The following is a 20,589-nucleotide window of genomic DNA, read 5'->3' on the forward strand; positions in this document are numbered from 1 at the left end:
GTTAACAGCAGAAAACACATACAGGACATTTCTCTTTAAGCAGCTTCCCACTCAAGTTTTGCAGGTTAGCATGTTCACACAGTTTAATGTTATGCTAATTCTGATGCAGGTCGGACTTCCAGTAGCAAAATTAATGATGTTTTCCATGTCCACAACACTAACGTCTTTTACATTCCTTACAGTAGCTGCTGCTGGCCGAAAAAAACTTCTAATATCCCTCCTCTTCAAAGGGGTCGGAGGAGGCGGTATGTTGTCGACATGTTGTATTTTTGTTGGGTCTGTGTGGGTGTGCATGTGTGTGTATGTATGTGTGTGTGGGGAGGGGGGGGCATGGCATCAGCCAATCCAACGTGCATATGAGGTTAAATAAAATTATAAGGGTCCGGCATATTCAGCAAGTGAAAAGGGGTAAATGTAAGTCTAAAAAAATAATGTAAATATATCACTTAATAATAGTAGGGTCAATTCAATCCTTAAAACATAACAAAAGACAATCTAAATTACTTACATAACTGAACTCATTATACAATACAAATAAGGTTGCCTGAAAGTTGGTGGGGACAATTTGAGGGATCCTGAAAAGTTGATAGTGTTATGTCCCTACCGTCCCTATGCAAACCTACGCCCTTGGTGGTACCTCTACATACGAATTTAATTCGTTCCAGGACCTTGTTTGTACGTCGAAATGGTCGTATGTCGAGCAAGATTTTCCCATAAAAATCTATTATAATTGCATTAATTTGTTCCACAGCCCGAAAACCTACACGAAATCCATAACAAATACTGCTGACCAGCGATAGCAAAAGAAATAAATTACAAATAAAAATCGGAATAATATTAATAATAATAACTCCTGTAATAATGTAACGAATCAGGTTCTAATGTGGCGGATCTGTTTTGCTTGCTGTGCTGGAGAGATTTTACTTTCTCTTTTAATGTCCTGTTGTTGTTGCCGTCAACTGCGGGTGACAGTAGGCGTGTTGTGTTGCACAAGTTCTGAAATAATTTATTAAAAACCTGACAAAGCTGGCAATATCTTTGGCGATGTTACAACAATAATTAGACGGCCGTATTGTCGAGTCAGTTCACGGACACGCTCATATTTTTCTATCATTTCAATGGTAAGTGTCACCTTTTTCCCTTTTTCACCACCACTTTAACCTTCTTGGAACCCATGTCGATTTCTCAAGAAAATACGCCATGCGGCCGGCTTGCGGGAAAACAAAGAAACTGTGGCGCTGTCATAAATCGTCGTATTTCGAACATGTTGTCGGATGTAGAAACAAATGGCGAGTCAAATTTTACAGCGGATGTCGAAAAGGCCCTGTGTCAAAGCGATCGTATGTCGAGGTACCAGTGTTAACTGTATATATGCATCACAGATCTGAAAGTGGAAATTCACTTCAAGTAAATGATGAGCAGTGTTTTCACCGATTATTTTAATCACTGATTACTGAGTACGCCTAAAAAAAAATTACTGATCACTGTATTATCAAAGTAACTAAGTCACTTTAAAAGTAATTTATCCGTTACTTTTTACCAATTTTTCGCCCTTTGCTGCCTCGACATAGGAATGACAACAGAAAAATGTAATCGCATGTAATTGACTTTCCAAGAATTGAATTTAAAGAAGATCAGAATTTTCCTCATAAAGCTTAATCTTCGAGTTAGTGGTGGGGGGGGGGTTAATTAGTCGATGTAGCTGATTTCAACCATCATTGACTCACGCTAGCTTAGCCACTCAGGAGCCCTGAAATTAACAGATGACTGACAAACTGCACAGAATTTTTTCAAATCAACTCCAATGATTAATTATACCCCTGTCAACTCAAAGATTAAGCCTAATGTCAAAAATTCTGAACTTCCCCTTTAAAATAAAGACCTAGCCATTAAAAATTTAAATATATATAAACTATATATAAATAGTTATATAAATATATAAACTTTATAGGTATATATAATATACCTATAAACAGGGGCGCACATAAGTGGTCCGCATGCGCGCATGCGTACTGGACGTAGACAAACGCGCTGGCCCTCAACGGCTTCCATACGCTTTTGCGTACCGATGGCTGACCACTGTATTTGCGGCGGACACGAGAAAATTTATTCTCAAAATGTCAAAGAGGCAGGTCTCACTGAGTAATTATTTCCGTGTTCCCCCATTAAAAGCCAGACAGACGACAGAGACGTCACCGGAGCTACCAAAAAAAAAGTACTTTTGCTGAAAAGTGGCTGCAGGAGGTACCATGGCTAGAAGCAAATGATGCTCGCACGGAAATGTGGTGCAAAATTTGCAGCGAGAATCCCAATGTCGCTGATAAGAGCAGCGCATTTTATGTAGGGTCAAAGAATTTCAGCCATCCAAACTTTGAAAATCACGAAAAAAACAGAGCATGTGGCAATTAAGCAAACTATCGATGTCAGACAGGACCCTACTCGCCCTATGGACAAATCGCGGAATAAAGTTAATGAAGAATAGCGACATGCACTGACAAACGTGTTTTTGCTTGCATTTCACAAAGCTAAACATGCACGTTCAATGAGCTCTTAAGAGGTGGACATCCCACTTTTACAAAGGCTTGGAGTTAATGTGGGAGGCAAAAAAAAATATGCGCACCCCCGTTTATTTCTCTACATTTCACTTCAAAGAAATGGCAATTTTGTTGTGCTAGTTGATGTTAATCAACAGTTAATTGTTAATATAATTAATTTAAGGTAATTGGCTCCAAGTAAAGCTGGTCATAATTTTATCGCATCAGGCGGGTCGGCTCTCAAGCTCAATGAGGACCAAGTCACATCTCCAGGTCCTCCTCTGAGATACTGGGCAAAACAAATATGTGCACCCCTGCCTATAAACTACATTACGAATGCATTAAAAAAAACATTAGCACAAACAAAAACTTAGCTTACGTTGGTCTTAACAGGGAGCAGCTGGATTTAGCCACGTGAAATGAGGCAGACTAGAGGGTAGTGTATCCACCCAAATCAATATAACGAAATGCCAACACTTTCAAAACAAACCATTACAAGGACACTAATTAAACGAATACTCGAAGCAGCAAAATCGATTAATCGTTGCAGCACTCAAACTAACTTTAATAAGATTACTGGTTTGGAAAAATGAACGCGTTAGATTACTCGTTATTGAAAGAAAGTAATCAGATTACAGTAACGTATTACTGACAACACTGATGATTAGTCGGTCCAGGGAGTTTCACTATATATGCAGTATGTCTCAAAGCAAACTCATTTGAAATACATGTCTTTGCAAGTAGCTTCCAAACCACAAGCCTGAAAAAATCCCAAGATTTGGAAGGGAAAAAGTATCTTTGAAAATGTATGGATTTTGAAATCTGTTTTATAATCAAAAGAGAAAACCGTGCATCCAGATGAGCACGTCTCATTCTGACAACCATATTTAGAACTCAAAATCTAACAGGCAGCCCCAGAGGTTGAATGAAAGCTGAACAACATGCTGAAACAAAGTCATGGAGTAACAAGGTTGAAGGTTTACCGACGTCTCAAACGTCCGGCTCCGTATTTGCACTCACCCAGCTATGTTAACACAGGCCTGGTCTGCGTGGTATGAGAGTTGTGTTTAGACGGCTTTTCACAGCCCTTCAGCTGAGAGCAGTACAAATAGACGCAAATGCCGAAAAAACAGTTGCGGGAATGCAACGCGGCATAAGTGGTTGTTGGGCTTGGATGAAGATTTGAGATCAGAGGCTGACAGATAAACTCGCCCCCGCGTTGCTGTGCACACGTGTTGATGTTTGAGGGCGTTCAAGGAGTTTCAGCTGAGACATTTAGGTGATTAAGATGATGTGTAAACTTGAAATGATTTTTCAGCTATTAATTGCAATTACCTTATCGTAAATATTTTAAATGTTTTTGTATTTGCACTCCCTTTACTGCAGATGGGTCTGGGACGTAACCCCAATTGTTTTGGTCCACTGTGACAATTGAACCCAAGTCTTTTCTTATTGAGCGATTGCCTCTCCAAAAGATAATTGGCAAAAAGATATGGTTAACGACTTATGTGTTTCGTTTCTCAGTAAATCTATTTCTGATACTGGAAACATCCCCCCTTACAAAAGGAAAAAAAAAGACATTGCTTTTCAAAGAGGTCTCTTACTACTACTACTACTCACAGCTCCTTCTTAATCTTTCTTTACCTCCCACTGTCTCCACTCTGATAATATATGGCTATGTCTATGGAACTTATGTCTAACAGTATTACTTAAAAAGCACTTATGCTTCTTCCATGATGGGTGCTGCTGTCCACTCCTTACTTGTGTGCATACAGTATTTGTCAAAGTGTAAGTGTTTATGCACAAATGTGGCGGTTCCAGCCTATGTTTCCATCAAGCATGCCAAATATCTTTCACCCAGCCATACAAAACCCACCCACCTTACCCCAAACCCCAAATCGCTTGATGTTCACCACAGCTCCCACATGGGTCACGGTCCTTTTTCACTTGTGTTTCTGAGCCCAATTCCACACTATGGGAACCACCGTACTGCCTTCTCACACTCAAGTTAACTGCAACAATTAGCTTATCACATAAACACAGATGTGTAATCAAGTCTAGACTGATAGGGGAGACAAAGCCCTACCATCTGGATTTACATGAGGAACGGGCCAATCCTGATTTTCTTGAGTGCTTCATTTTTTCTTCTTCTGCAAGACAGATGATTCAGCCAAAAAACCATCACCTTCCATTATTTTGTCTGGTTGTCTGTACTGTCTGCATGCACTCACTGCTGACCGCCCTACGCAGCTTTTTACAACTGTGTGGGTTGCGGCATCCACACTTATAGAAAAATGTAAAGTGATTAAGGGCTCATTTCAGACTCGCTGGATCGAATGATAAAAGCAATGATATCAATCTCTTCATTTTCCGACATTAATCCTGAATAATACGTGCAAAAGATACTCATGGAGTTTCTCCAATTGGAACGTGAAGCGATATCAACTCATAAGATCAGAAGCAGTTGGAAAGACCTCAAGTAAAATGATGAGCAATAGCCCCTTTGAGATATTCATGACCTCTTGTCATCACTGCTACCTGAGAGGCGCCTTCTAAAAAAAGAGAGAGCGAAGACATTTTGGATTGCCAGAATTGTGCCTGGCATAGACAACCACCAGACTGAGAAAAGTAAACCTGTTTTTGAGATTGAACATACAGCCCACCAGTGAATAACTGCCATTCACTGAGCCACCATTTATGAGAGCATTTCCTACTATAAATGGTAGACATTCCCTAAGGGTATGAAAGCGCTCCATCAGACTGCTCCCTTTTGTATAATAATGCTCTTCTTCATATTTACTATTAAAAATGTGAGGATAAAGTGAGTTCATATGTTGGTCAAATCTAAGCCCACCTACATGACACGACAGGTCACAAAATCGCAAACCACTTGAGATCAGTACCAGAATGACAGTTTTACACGACAGTCTTTTTCTTCAGACAGATAAGGTGGAACCTTACCTTAGGCTTCACCCTTCTGAATGTTCTTTACATCATTGTTGAACCTACGCTGTATTTCATTTACATTTAAAACAAACACTGATTGTCTTATTTTACCTCAAAAACATACAGAGTGTCACAAAAGTGAGTACACCCCTTGCATTTCTGCAGATATTTAAGTATATCTTTACAAGGGACAACTCGGACAAAATGACACTTTGACACAATGAAAAGTAGTCTCTGTGCAGCTTATATAATATAGTTAATTTATTTTCCCCTCAAAATAACTCAAAATATATAGCCATTAATATCTAAACCCCTGGCAACAAAAGTGAGTACACTCCTTAGAAACTACGTACATCCCTAAATGTCCGAATTGAGTACTGCTTGTCATTTTCCCTCAAAAATGTCATGTGTGTTAAGGCACCTGCTCTCTGAGCCCTGCTCCTCCTCCTCGTTGTGTGTGTGGGTGCGTGTGTCTTGATTGCAGGATTGGACAGATGGGTGAGCCTGGGACCAGGTGGAGTCAGTCATCGTTAACAGCCTAGTTAAGCCAGTCCCTGGCCTCACCTCATCACCAGATAAACAAATCCACTCCAAGAGTTTGTGACACTAGCCATTGATAATTCCAGAAATCTGTATTGTCTTGCTTTAGCTCATTTTACCCTTGTTCACAGATCCTGCATTGCTCGCCTGCCTTCACAGCTCACCTGCTTAGACACCAACTGCCCACCTGACTATTTGGACAAAGACTGCCTCCACCTACTGCAATAAACAATTGTTACCACTGCTACCTTGCCTTCCTTCTCTGCGCTTGGGTCCCCCGCTCACCCAGAAACCTAACAATGTGACTCGTTACAGGAGTGCTGTCAGCATTGCTGCAGAGATTGAAGAGGTGGGAGTTCTGTTAGTGCTCAGACCATACGCCACACTCTACATTAAATTGGTGTGCACGGCTGTCTCCCCAGGAGGAAGCCTTTTCTGAAGACGATACACAAGAAAGCCTGCAAACAGTTTGCTGAAGACATGTCAACAAAGTGCATGGATTACTGGAATCATGTCCTATGGTCTGATGAGACGGGCGGGCTTTCTTGTGTACCGTCTTCACTCCTGTAACGAGTCACATGACATTTTGGAGGGAAATTGACAAGCAGTACTCAATTTGGACATTTAGGGATGTACATAGTTTCTAAGGGGTGTACTCACTTTTGTGTGTTTATCAGAACTAAATATCTTTTATATATGTAAAGGAATCGGGGGCGTAGGTGAGGTCTCAATATTGGTAGGGATGATATAATAGCGTAACTTGCATGTTCATTTTTGGCAGGGGACGGGACATCAATATGACCAAACAGATTATTGAACGGGGGCCAGAGCTACATTTCTCATGAATATGAACTTAATTATTGATAGGCTAAATGAGTAATGCAAAATAAATCTGTATCCACTTATACTAACCTTTATGTGTATTGGTTCAGGTGATACAACGTTCGATTCAAACAGTTATTTTCAAAAACTACTAAAGAAACATTTTGAAGTGTTATTAAAGAAAAAAAAACAGGGAGCTGTCCAAGAAGGGGTCCATTTCTGGGGGACACTGGAGCACCCTGGACTCAAACTGAAGTATTGTAATATAAAAGTGTTTTGGGGAAAAAAAAAATACAGTGATCCCTCGCTACTTCGTGCTTCAAACTTTGCGCCCTCAGTCCATCACGAATTTTTACTCAATTAAAAAAATAAAATAAAAATACAGATGCGCTGTCCCCAGCCGATCAAGCTGTATCCCTCTCGCTCCCTCCCTCTCCGTGCTCTTTGTTCGTCAGGCAGGCAGTCCACGTGCACTGGAGTTGTTTGTTAACTTTAACGATGATTGAAAAATTAATGTGTTTGATCGTGCCAGAGTCACGAACTTCTGAAGGGCTGCATGCGTCAATCATCGTTTAACTTGTTAAACAGTTGCTGTGGCAACTCATAGTGTGTAAGTGAGCTGCTACGAGCGGAGTTGAGTAGTGAAGCATTTAATAAAGCCAACCATTTTTCGACTACTACTCTATTGTTGTTTAAAAATAATTCGGTGGGAGAGTAGCATGTTTAAAACTTATCATAATTATTACATTTGAAGTGCTTAATAAAATAGTAAAATATATCTATATACATATACAGTGGTACCTCTACATACGAATTTAATTCGTTCCAGGACCTTGTTTGTAAGTCGAAATGGTCGTATGTCGAGCAGGATTTCCCCATAGGAATACATTATAATTCCATTAATTCGTTCCGAAGCCTAAAAACATACACTAAATTCTTAATAAATACTGCTGGCACTGTTACAAATGGCAATTAAACATAGAAAAACAAATAAGTTATGAATACATAATTCAGAATAATATAATAAGAAGAAGAATAATTAATAATTATTCCTGTAAATAATGTAACGAAGTGGATTCTAATATGGCGGACACTTTTTACTGTCCCTGAACGCACCGCGAAGCTGACGTCTCAGTGAGATAGGTCGGTGCGGTAGAGATAATACTTTCGTTTTCTTGAGAGCAGTCAACTGCTTAAGACAATGGGCGTTTTGTGTTGGATAAGTTCTTAAATAAATGATAAAAACGTGATGAAGCTGGCGATTTCCTTGGCAATGTTACCACAATGATAACTGTCACCTTAACTTATAAATAGTGGCGAACGGTGGTCGGAAGAGGACCATGGAGCTGTATTGTTGAGCCAGTTCAGGGACGCGCACCCCAAGCTCATATTTTTCTATAACTTGCATCTTCATTTCAATGGTAAGCATCACTTTTTTCCTTGTTTCTCCAACTGTATCAACTTTTTTTGAAAACTGTGTTGATTTCTCACACAAGAAAATCCACCGTGCGTTCGTTTGCAGTGCTGTCATGTCGTCGTATTTCGAGCAACTCATCGGATGTAGAAACAAATGGCGGCTGAAATTTTACGTCGGATGTCGAAAAGATCGTGTGTCGAAGTGATCGTATGTAGAGGTACCACTGTATACAGATTTTTTACATCATACTTTGGAGAAAAAGTGACATATGTATCTATTTTCAATGCTAAATCTGAATAAATACATTGAACACAAAAGCTGCTTGGCGGTTTTTCCACTTATCACTGTTCTGGTCCCCATTAAACGCAAAAAAACGAGGGATCACTGCCATGGGAAAAAAATCGGAGATATCCATTGACCGATCTACATCTTAGGCATACTAAACTACCCCAAGATTTGAACCAAAGTATTCTCATGAAATTCTGATGTGTTATTTCATTTCACAATTTCTTTTTTAACGTCAGTTCATGTTCATGTCAGTGTTCTCCTGAAGTGGACCCATTCTTGGATTGCTTTCCTTTTTTTTTTTTTTTTTTTTTTTTTTTTTTTTTTTTTTTTAAAAGGGACTTGCACTCAGAAACCAACCACAATGATTCAAATGAGCGATGGCTAGCTTGACTTCGTTGATCCTTGTGGAGGTTGGCCTGACCACGGTAGTTTTGCAGGTTTGCAAGTTCACACAGTTTAATGTTATGCTAACTCTGACGCAGGTCGGAATCTGACAGTGTGTGAGTGTGCCTGCATGCCTTGATCAACCAATCAAATGTGTGTTTAAATGGGGGAAAAAATGGGAAAAATGTAAGTCTGAACAAAATGAAAATAATTTACGTAATAATGGTAGGGTCTATTCTATCCTTACAATATATGGGAAGACAAACTAAATTACCTATATACAGTAACTTAACTTAATATATAATGCAAATAAGGTTGCTAAAAAGCTGGTGGGGACAATTTGAGCATCCTGAAGAGTTGGTAGTGTTATGTCCCTACCATCCCTATGCAACCCCTACGCCCTTAAAAGGAACTGAACCGGTACTTTTTCTTTTACAAAAATAACTGTAGTAAAGTACAAAGTGTGAGTACTTTTGCCTAATCTTATCAGATTCCATTTGGGTCACATCCTCTCACTAAGGATGTAACAGACAAGTCTACATCCTTGTCTTTCTCCTCTGTCTTGCTGTGATATCCCTCCTCCTTCTTTCCATTCAAAACCTTCCAGTGATGGAAGACAGTGACTGGAGGACAATGATTGGCTGTTTTACTCCAAAAACAGAATGAGAAAAATGATGCTGTGGAACAAACTGTGGAACATAAATTCAGGCTTGTTGACCCAAATGCTTCCTTTAAAGGCTTTAAAACTCTCCAGGTTTCGCTTCGGGCGCCATTGAAAGTTTAGCTGATTGCTGGAGCTTTGAGGTATTAACTGAGCTTATTGCAAAACGGGCCGGGTGTTCTCGACGGGGTAAACAAAGAATTCGAGCAGCAGAATTCAAAGCGAAGTGAGTGTGTCTGGGAGCAAACACGCTCTGTGCATGTTTTTTGTTGTCAGCCGCTCAACTTCTTGGGCTCGATCAAAGGCGCCACATGGTTCCGAACAAATTGAATGCTCCTCCTACTTAGTTTATTTTCTCTTGCTTGATTCCTTTTTCTTGGTTCTTTACTGTTTTTCTTCCTATTTTTCCCATATTACTACTGCACCCATGTTCCACTTTCTGTTCTACTTGGACCCGTCACGTTGCCTCCTTTCCAAAACCATACAGATATTTCCAATATCTCCATCACGCACTCACCACATGTCAGGAAGACTCATGGTTTGTGTGGTTTCTAGCCAATATGGAGTAGTCCATCTCAGGCACTGTTGGACTCTACATCAGATTGAGCTAGTGGATCAGACCTAGGCAGACAGTAAGGAAATCACCACTTCCCGGCTTCAAATTGGCAACGGGCAAGTAAGTGAGCACAATTGGAAAGCGAGATCGCACGTCCATCTGCAACCCACATGAAAGTGTGCTGTCATGGATTCAAAGCCCTCCGTTTCCAGAAATGGTTTTGCGCATTTGCAAGGATTAAAAAAAAAAAAAAAAAAAAAAAAGCCATCCTCTATTTCTGGATCTCATCATGTATAAAATACGCAGATTCTTCTAACATCATGTAGAGAGTATCTGGCTTTTCTCAAGTTTATCAAATTAATTCTGTGCCACTAAAGCTACATTCTTAAAGCCCGAAAAGTTTCCAAATCTGTCTAATCTTGCTTTTGTTAAAAAAACAGCCACAACATGGATACCTTAGCACGAATATTGCATTTGATTATAGCAATCACGATGCAATACCTGACTACAGTAATTTTCGGACAATAAGCCGCTACTTTTTTCCCTCATTTTGAATCCTGCGGTTTATAGTCCAGTGCAGTTTATTTCTTTATTTGGGTAAATCCGTAACACATTATTGGACAGCGGCATCATGAGACTGCCATAAGATTAATGAATGCTTATGACGGATGTCATTAACTCATTTGTTCCTAAAAACGTATAAATACGTTCTATTTTTAATTGTGTCAGTGTCCCAAAAACGTATTGATACGCCTTTTACGTTTTTTTTCATAAGAGACATCTCTAAGTTCTGATGCAACTTCACTCAAAGCACAATGCTGAAAAGGCACTTTGAAGCAATAAAACTGGCCACTGGAGGGCAGCAGCGCATTTGGGAAGACACGCAACCCGATTCAACTGAACGAACGGCGGGGCCGCACAGCCGGGGCACCGGCGAAAGACGACCAGGAGGACGTCCGGGACCCCAGGTGACAAACGACCAAGTGCGACGACCAGGAGTACGTCCAGGATGCCAGGCGGCAGACGACCGAGCAGAACAACCGGGAGGATGCCAGGCGCTAGACGACCGGGACCACCAGTGCAGCAGACAATGCCGTTGAGTCCATATTGCTCGCCGAGCAGAGCCCACGCTGCCGTGCTCGGCTGCTCACGTCCCCTGTGACCCTCGAGTGTCCCATGACTCAGCCAGAAATGCGCACGGCCAAACCAGTTCCCCCCCAGGAACACAATATTTCCCACACAAGTTCCCCAGGTGAAGTCCGCCACGAGGCAGTGGTCACCACAAAAGAAAGACTCAAAAAAATCCATCTTGATGAGACAGGCGGCGATGAGGGATAAGTTTACCCCGGCTGTCGCAGCCACAACAGGGTCATCTCTCAGTTCAATAGTTATGTGGAAATAAATTGCTACTTTGCTATCAAAAGCTCTATTTGTTATGTAATGTTATTTATTATGTTATTTTTGTAGAAGGAAAACATTATTATATATACTGTATATATATATGTATATATATATGTGTGTGTATATATATACAATATATATAGCTGTGTTAAAGTCAAAGTTATGTTTCAAATGTATGCTTTAGCAAAAAGCTCAGTTTCTCTGTTTTTTCATCAGAAATTTGAAAATTGCTCAAACTAAGCTATTTTCTAATGCTGATTTCTGAAGAATGGAAAAAGATATGAACTAACTTTTTTTTTTCTTTTGCTGAAAGAAGAGATTCTAATCTTTCTTTTGGCGAGTTCCATGTTTATATAGCAATAGAATAGAATTTTCTGTGGGCCTTGCAAAACCAGTCAAAATCCAGTAAAACGGCCGGGAGCGAAGGGGGTTGGACCAGTGAAAATGGCTGGGAGTGAATGAGTTAAGTATCCATTGATCTGCATTCATGTCCATTTCGGATCTTTTACATCCATTCAAAAGCGGGATAATTTGCCTGATGACACAAAATTATATCTGTTGTAAGCATTCATTGATGCTCATGGCAGTGTCATGTCATAATTAGGAGGGTCTTATGGCAGTTTTATGGCACCACTGTGAAATAAAATGTTTCCAAATACCATAGCACAGACTTCGAAACTATTGACCTGACACTTCGTCATTCTTTGCGCATAGCCTTACCATAGGGCAGACATGTCCAAAGTCCGGCCCGGGGGACAAATGCGGCCCTTGGTCAAATTTCATCCGGCCCCCAGCCTCTGTCATAAAATCAATAACGTCTGGCCCGCACACAGACTTAATAAATTGGTCAGAAGTACTGCAACCAGCATATGAAGTAGCTTACACACTAAATGCTGCTCCTCATTTACCCATTAAAACGCAGCAGCACTCTAAGCAACATTACCCCATGTGACTCTTTACTCCCAATTTTCTAAAATGGCGACAACAACAAAAAGTTGACCCATAGGGGGCTGTGCTTCATTTAGTAATAGTCATTTGAAGACAGCACACGCTCATGTCCAAGCCGGATTTAAGCTTGGATTTTTGAAGAAGTACGAAAGCTGTACCACATACAAACAGGAAGGATTGTCTCAGGAGTGATCTGTTCGACGATTCAAGGCGATTGTTATATTTTTTATAACATGCATTTATTTTTAAACGTTGTGAAAAAAATTAATCAGCCGCTACTGCATTGGTATCATAGTCCGCCATATTTACGTAAAATAAACGCTAACAGCACGTTTTTTTTTTTTTTTTTTTTTTGCTTTTAACCAAGAATCGAGACTGTTTTACTTCCATATCTATGAAGAATTTGGGGATTTAAACATTAACAAGAATTTTCACCAGAAAAGCTCTGTTTACGTCAGGCGTCTGCTAGCCTCATTCACTAACAGAGTAGCATTGTACTTCAGCATTTTTACGTAAATTAAATACAAAATGCAGTTTTTTTGTTTTTTTTTTTTACTTTTAACCAAGAATCGAGACTGTTTTACATCCATATGTATGAAGAATTCGGGGATTTAAGCATTTATTCACAATAATTTTCACCAGAAAAGCTCTGTTTACAGTGGGGCAAATATGTATTTAGTCAACCACTAATTGTGCAAGTTCTCCCACTTGAAAATATTAGCGAGGCCTGTAATTGTCAACATGGGTAAACCTCAACCATGAGAGACAGAATGTGAAAAAAAAAAAAAAACAGAAAATCACATTGTTTAATTTTTGAAGAATTTATTTGCAAATTATGGGGGGAAATAAGTATTTGGTCAATACCAAAAGTTCATCTCAATACTTTGTTATGTCCCCTTTGTTGGCAATAACGGAGGCCAGACGTCTTCTGTAACTCTTCACAAGCTTTTCACACACTGTTGCTGGTATTTTGGCCCATTCCTCCATGCAGATATCCTCTAGAGCAGTGATGTTTTGGGGCTGTCGTTGAGCAACACGGACTTTCAACTCCCTCCACAGATTATATATGGGGTTGAGATCTGGAGACAGGCTAGGCCACTCCAGGACCTTGAAATGCTTCTTAGGAAGCCACTCCTTTGTTGCCCTGGCTGTGTGTTTGGGATCATTGTCATGCTGACAGACCCAGCCACGTCTCATCTTCAATGCCCTTGCTGATGGAAAGAGATTTTCACTCAATCTCTTAATACATGGCCCCATTCATTCTTTCCTTTAAACAGATCAGTCATCCTGGTCCCTTTGCAGAAAAACAGCCCAAAGCACGATGTTTCCACCCCCATCTTCGAATGCAATTCCGTATTCTTTCTCCTCCAAACACAAGAACCTGTGTTTCTACCAAAACGTTCTATTTTGGTTTCATCTGACCATAACACATTCTCCCAGTACTCTTCTGGATCATCCAAATGCTCTCTAGCGAACCGCAGACAGCCCTGGATGTGTACTGGCTTCAGCAGGGGGACACGTCTGGCAGTGCAGGATTTGAGTCCCTGGCAGCGCATTCTGTTACTGATAGTAGCCTTTGTTACTTTGGTCCCAGCTCTCTGTAGGTCATTCACTAGGCCCCCCCCCCACCCCCCCCATGTGGTTCTGGGATTTTTGCTCACCGTCCTTGTTATCATTTTGACGCCACGGGGTGAGATCTTGCATGGAGCCCCAGATCCAGGGAGATTATCAGTGGTCTTGTATGTCTTCCATTTTCTAATAATTGCTCCCACAGTTGATTTCTTTACACCAAGCGTTTTACCTATTGCAGATTCAGTCTTCCCAGCCTGGTGCAGGTCTACAATTTTGTCTCTGGTGTCCTTCGACAGCTCTTTGGTCTTGGCCATAGTGGAGTTTGGAGTGTGACTGACTGAGATTGTGGACAGGTGTCTTTTATACTGATAATAAGTTAAAACAGGTGCCATTAATACAGGTAACGAGTGGAGCCTTGTTAGACCTCGTTAAAAAAAGTACGACCTCTTAGACAGCCAGAAATCTTGCATGTTTGTAGGTGACCGAATACTTATGTTCCACTCTAATTTGGAAATAAATTCTTTAAAAATCAAACAATGTGATTTTCTGTGTTTTTTTTCCACATTCTGTCTCTCATGGTTGAGGTTTACCCATCTTGACAAATAGAGCCCTCTCTAATCTTTTCAAGTAGGAGAACTTGCACAATTGGTGGTTGACTAAATACTTATTTGCCCCACTGTATATGGCTAAGGTAGGTGCGTCTTTTGGTTTTAGATCGGTAGCAGCTTTGGTTTTGAAAATATTTGAACTCGAAGTTTTTGAAAATAGCCCCCCCTACGGATCCGCCCTGCGCCCATGTCATGTCAATATATTATGAAGTCTATGACCATAGCTAGCAATTAATGAAACATCTGGAACCGTAACTGAGGAAAAAACTAGCACAGAACATGAACTTTGATTGCTATTTACATCTGTAGCGCTGCAATGCATGTTAGGAGGCATGTTGGACGACAACAGTGGTAACAGAAGGTGGCAGCAGATGTTGACTGTCTCCTTCAAGGGAGCAGTGACGGCCAAATGAAGCTTCTTGAAGCAATGAAGCTTTGCAGCCAATTGGTTCATGGTGATTCATTTGGTCTTCGACAGTCTTATGATGCCACTGTGAAATACATTTCTACTGGTTAATTTATTATGGTGTAAACATCCCATAATACATTGAGGACAGCTGCGGCTTATAGTCCAGTGCGGTTTATCTATGAACAAATGCTGTTTTCGTGCCAAATATGGTGGGTGGTGGTTTATAGTCAGGCATGCCATGTAATCCAAAAATTACAGTACTTTAAAATTTCCTCACATGCTGATTTAACAAAGTCCTCCCTCAACCAAGCACAACCACCCGTGAAAGTTTATAATTTGCAGGGATGAATATTCTCAATGTACAGTACATTCAGCAAAAGTACTCAGTGAGAACTTGGTTTCTTTTTTTCCATTGTATTGTTTCACTGCTTTTCTACTGATTACAGGAAATGATTAGAAGAAAAGCCACAAAATAGGACTGGTAGTGTTGTACACTGTTAATGCCAAGGAAGGTTGCACAATAAAACATGTTGCTCAACAGGCTCAGTCTGCACAAAAAGGGTTTAGTTTCTAAGCCAAGGCCTTTTAAACACACCGTTTCCTGCACTGGACAATCATGGGATACGGTAATGTCTGAAGCTGAAATTGTGTTTTCTCAAATTGTCAAAGTTCTTCAGCTATTAATTTCACGTGGAGACACTCTAGGTAGAAATTGCTACACAGTTAACGTTGCAGAAACCACTGCTTAATGGGTTATGACAAATCTATATTTGCAGAAAAAATACCACACAACTTGTGCTGGTTCGCTTTAAAGAATGGATTGCCTTGTATTCATTCCTTGGAGGGAAAAAAATGAGTCAAATTGGATTTCAGATGTTTATCTGGGCAGAAGCGAATAAACTTTTTTAGTTGGATTTTTAAGTAAAAGGACAGAGGGTTGGCATGTCAGAATTCATGTGGTAGGCCGTGGGAGTCACCTGCTATTGTAATAGAAAATACAGTGGTACGTCTACATGCAAATTTAATTCGTTCCAGGACTTGGTTTGTAAGTCAAAATGGTCGTATGTCAAGCGAGATTTTCTCATAAGAATACATTATAATTCAGTTAATCCGTCCCACTGCAGAAAAACCTAGATTAAATCCTTTATAAATAATGCTGGTAGAATTACAAATAGCAACTAGCAAATAGCAAAAAAAATCCCTTTTGCAAATAGAAAAAAAGCACGAACCCAAATTGCAAACGCTTTGCAAAAGAAAAAAAGCACGAATGCAAACTACCACAACACGATCCCCAATTCCTATTGCGCGATTAAGAATTGGCAATAGCACGAACCCCATTTGCCACAACATGAATGCAAATGGCTCGCAACACGACAGCAAATGGCTTGCAAGACGAATGCAAAAAGCCACAGCATAACTGCAAAATGCCACAGCGGGACGGAAAGTAGCCACAGAACGACTGCAAGACAACGACCCGGAAAAAAAAAATAATAATAAAACACTCTATATATTGCGATACAGTGCTGGCCAAAAGTATTGGCACCCCTGCAATTCTGTCAGATAGTGCTCAATTTCTCCCAGAAAATGAGTGCAGTTACAAATGGTTTGATAGTAATATCCAAAAGTGCGCCAGACAAAAGTATTGGCACCCTTCAGCCTAATACTTAGTAGCATAACGTTTAGACCAGTGGTTCTTAACCTGGGTTCAATCGAACCCAGGGGTTCGGTGAGTCGGTCTCAGGGGTTCGGTGGAGCCTCTGCCGCTGAGGTCAAGACACACCGACTCATCATGTTGTCTACACGATGGCATGTCCCGCTTGGCCATCACTGGCTGCAGATGATCACTTGATATTGCTTGGCCAATCAGTGCTGCGAATAATTAAGGAGTGATACAATGTCTGAAAGTCAATGTAGTACGTCGTATAATTTCTTTCTTCATATTTTAATTAGGGATGTCAAACAATTAAAATTTTTAATCGAGTTAATTACAGCTTAAAAATTAATTCATCGTAATTAATCGCAATTGAAACCATCTCTAAAATATGCCATATTTTTCCGTAAATTATTGTTGGAATGGAAAGATATGACACAAGACAGATATACAGTATACATTCAATATACTGTACATAAGTACTGTATTTGTTTATTATAACAAATCCACAAGTTGGCATTAACATTATTAACATTCTTTCTGTTCATGATTGAAATACACCACATGGTGTCAATAGTGAGCTTTAAATTACCTTAGAAATCAAGCCAAATAGTGTGTTTTGTCACACTGTTTTGTCGACTGACATAGTAGTTCCCTGTTTACTGGTCCATGCATTGCATAGCTATTTTGATTGGGAATGCCAGTTCTCTCTGCACTGTTCTTTACATGTGTGAGAACAGGGCCCCATTAATACAGATTGAAGCGCTTTTGTTTTTGTGAACCTTATTTTTTTGAGAGATATTATTTTTGTTGTGCTTTCACTAAATGATAGTTATGTTTGTTGTGAAGGAATTGCTGAAGCTTATGCCAATAAACGGCGCGGTCTAATGAAAGCCTGTGTCCACTCGCCTTTTGTATTATTCGTATATAGAACTATCCGAGGCACCCTGAAGTGCACGCGGCGCCAATGCTGTTTACTCACATAATGCAGGAGTGAGTTAGAGTTACGGCCTGCCGAGAGCCGTAAGCTGTGTTAATGCTGAGGCTGAATTTGCTAGTATAGCACGTCGCGTGTGGTATACCTTTGCTAAGAAAAAGCAGAAAACAAGACACCTTTCTCTGCATCTTAGCTCTCAAGTGCATCATTGTAATCTGTTTGAGGCAATGCATGAGTGGGTCATTCCGTGCATGCATTAATTTCGTCAAATATTTTAACATGATTAATTTTAAAAATTAATTACTGCCCGTTAACGCGATAAATTTGACAGCACTATTTTTAATCCATACTAACTATGTCGAGCAAAAAAGAAAGTGGTCGGACGAATAAATACAATATGGGTTCTCATGTATCACGGAACGGGATGGGAGTCAGCATCCTAGCTGCATGATTTGCAATGCCAAGTTGAGGAACTCTAGCCTCGCGCCGGCAAAAGGAACACTTCGAGAAGCTGCGTGGAGATAGAGAATATAAGAACACAAAGTTTGCTGAATTCAAGGGGGACAGAGCCAAATTCGAAGATAAGGCCACTCGGCCTGCTCTTTGATTTGTACCCATTAACAAACCGATCCTCACAACACCGTATGAAGTTGCGTACCTGATCGCAAAGCAGGTATGTAATTTGTTTTGAGTTCATGCACTATGTTGGTATTGTTCTGCATTGTTCATTTTATGCACCAGTAGAAAAATGTGAAACATTTCTTTAATTTGAAAAAAAACAAACATTTTATTTAACACTAAAGTAGGGTTTGGTAAATGCGCGTATGAAACTGGTGGTGTTCGCTAGCACCAACAAGGTTAAGAACCACTGCTTTAGACCAAATAACTGCGAGCAACCACTTCCGGTATCCATCAATGAGTTTCTTACAATGCTTTGCTGGAATTTTAGACCATTCTTCTTTGGCCAACTGCTCCAGGTCTCTGAGATTTGAAGGGTGCCATTTTCAGATCTCTCCACAGGTGTTCTATGGGATTCAGGTCTGGACTCATTGCTGGCCACTTTAAAAGTCTCCAGTTCTTTCTCTGAAACCATTTTCTAGTGCTTTTTGAAGTGTGTTTTGGGTCATTGTCCTCCTGGAAGACCCATGACCTCTGAGGGAGACCCAGCTTTCTCACGCTGGGCCCTACATTATTCTGCAAAATTTGGTGGTAGGCTTCAGACTTCATAATGCCATGCACACTGTCAAGCAGTCCAGTGCCAGAAGCAGCAAAGCAACCACAAAACATCAGGGAACCTCCGCCATGTTTGACTGTGGGGACCGTGTTCTTTTCTTTGAAGGCCTCTTTTTTTCCAGTAAACTCTATGTTGATGCCTTTCCCAAAAAGCTCTACTTTTGTCTCATCTGACCAGAGAACATTCTTCCAAAACGTAAGTTTTGGCAAACTCCAGCCTGGCTTTTTTATGTCTCTGGGTCAGAAGTGGGGTCTTTTTGGGTAGAGGCTCTTTTCATTCAGATGCCGACGGATAGTACGGGGGTACGTGTTGTCGCAATTCGCATTCGTGTTTTTTTTCTTTTGCAAAGCGTTTGCAATGGCGTACCGCAAACATGCTATTTTTAGACCGTGACAATATAGATCCGCCCTCGCATAGAAACAATGTTAATTCTGCTACTTTTCTCTGGTAATCTTTCATAAACGAACAGGCCGATCACTCACTGCTTTACTGGAACTTGTAGAAACGACTCTAGACATTACGACATATGAAGGATGTTTTCTTCATACGTTTCCCGAAACCAAAAACTTGGAAGGAAAAAATGTGAAGAATGAATCAACTTGCGCGGACTTTTAACACCTGCTCGGTGAATCCATTCACATTTCATATACAGTAAACATTTTGTTGGGTTGGCATCGTCTTTCAGAGGACAAGTAGGTAAGCCATTTTGATATTTTTAACTTTTTTAGCGTGACGTTGTGCCGTGCTGCTTCTGTCTGACAATGAATGACCTGAAAAGAATTAAAATGGTATCTGACTGCCACTGTTGCCTTTTCTGTTGTAAAAAAAAAAAAAAAAAAAAAAAATTAGTAAGGGGGAAGTGTAAATATATTATAGAATTAAGATTTGTTATCAATGAAAAAATTAAAAGTGTTCGTTGGCTGTCACTGAGTAGCATTTGAGATCGCTACACAAAATATAAATTACCCCCAAGAACGGTCAGAGACGTAGGACAATCAAAGGATATAATATATAGGAAAGACAGGGCTGGTGGTAAAGAATAGCTTGTTGAAACGGGAGAATATCATTAGCAATCGTGTAAGAAAAAAGTGTCGATAAAAAAGCTGAGGCTATGCTATGGTCGGCTCATTTTTTTCGTCTTTTTCAGCTCTCGACACTCAAGCCAACTCTTTAACTAACATTTTTATGTACTTCCACATTTTGCAAGTGAATTTGGCACCAGGGACATCATTTTCGGAGAGAATTGGTAGGTTTATCTTTGTAAACATCTCCTTCTTACACGATTTCCATTTATTTTCTATTGGGGACAAATGGTGCGTGTCCTCCCTTAGCAACAGTAGCTAACGTCATGAATATTAATGAGCGGAAGTGACGTGTTGCTTGTGGTACGACATTGTGGTTCATACTTTTTTCTATTTGCAGAGTGTTTGGACTTTACGTTTCGCCTGACACCTCTTGGCCACCGTAGAGTTTGGAGGAGGATCGTTGAGATCGTAGACATATTCCGGTCGTATTGTCGAGCCAGTTCACTGACCACACCACATCATGTTTTTCTATCATTTCCATCTTAACTTCAATGCTAAGCGTCACCTTCTTCCTTTTTTCACCACAAGCACTAAACTTCTTGGGACTCACGTCTTGCGGGAAAATAATGAAATGGCGTCGCTGTCATAAATCGTCG

At 40.3% G+C, this 20,589-nt stretch overlaps 1 protein-coding gene across 8 annotated transcripts in view; it reads right to left on the reverse strand.

Annotated features, from left to right (window-relative positions):
* The window catches only part of col8a2 (collagen, type VIII, alpha 2), a 189,627-nt gene that overhangs the window by 45,987 nt on the left and 123,051 nt on the right, over nt 1-20,589 (reverse strand). Inside the window, exon 1 of one of the 8 annotated variants that reach the window (XM_057827447.1) lies at nt 3,555-4,075. The exons of the other annotated variants lie outside the window; for them this stretch is intronic. The gene's annotated coding sequence lies outside the window, so the exon portion shown is untranslated. Of the gene's footprint in view, nt 1-3,554; nt 4,076-20,589 lie in introns of those variants that run through there. 8 annotated transcript variants of the gene reach the window in all.

Source organism: Corythoichthys intestinalis, chromosome 22 (assembly GCF_030265065.1).
Source record: "Corythoichthys intestinalis isolate RoL2023-P3 chromosome 22, ASM3026506v1, whole genome shotgun sequence".
NCBI classification, from domain to species: domain Eukaryota; kingdom Metazoa; phylum Chordata; class Actinopteri; order Syngnathiformes; family Syngnathidae; genus Corythoichthys; species Corythoichthys intestinalis.